Raw genomic sequence first — 620 nt, 5'->3', positions numbered from 1 at the left:
GGGAATGGAGGGGGAGGGGAGAAAAGGAAGATGAGCTGATTCCGGGAACCCAAGAGGAAAGCAGATTTGGGGAATGATGAGGGCAACAGATGTATAGGTGTGCTTTACACAATTGATCTATGTATTGTCATGAATTAAATGAGCCCCAATAAAATGATTTTTAAAAAAAAGAGTATAATCAATGGCACTGAATTATATATGTAGAAGTTGTTGAACTGGTGAATGTTTTACTGTTATATTTTTTCTACAATTAAAAAAAAATTACACAACTAACAATGAATACAGGATGAAGAAAATATCCTAAGATTGATTGTGGTAATGATTGTACAACTCTTTTGATATGGCTGAACTAGTGAATTGTAGGCTATGTAGAAGAAATGCCAATAAAACTCTTTTTTAATAAGAAAGATGATACCATGGCTTGGTCAGGTGTAACTTAGTCCTCAAAGAACATCCTTGCTTTTCTTTAAAGAAATGCTTTCAAGAGGTCTTGTGTAGCAGGTTTACCTAATGCAATTGGGTGGTTTGATTTCTTGACTGCTGCTTCCACGAGCATTGATTGTAGATTTAAGCAAGATGAAATCCTTGACAAGTTCAATATTTTCTCCATTTACCATTTT

This window comes from Echinops telfairi, unplaced genomic scaffold (assembly GCF_000313985.2).
Source record: "Echinops telfairi isolate 266 unplaced genomic scaffold, ASM31398v2 ScPeMD7_7469;HRSCAF=8507_1, whole genome shotgun sequence".
NCBI lineage: Eukaryota > Metazoa > Chordata > Mammalia > Afrosoricida > Tenrecidae > Echinops > Echinops telfairi.
This window is presented reverse-complemented; position numbering follows the sequence as displayed.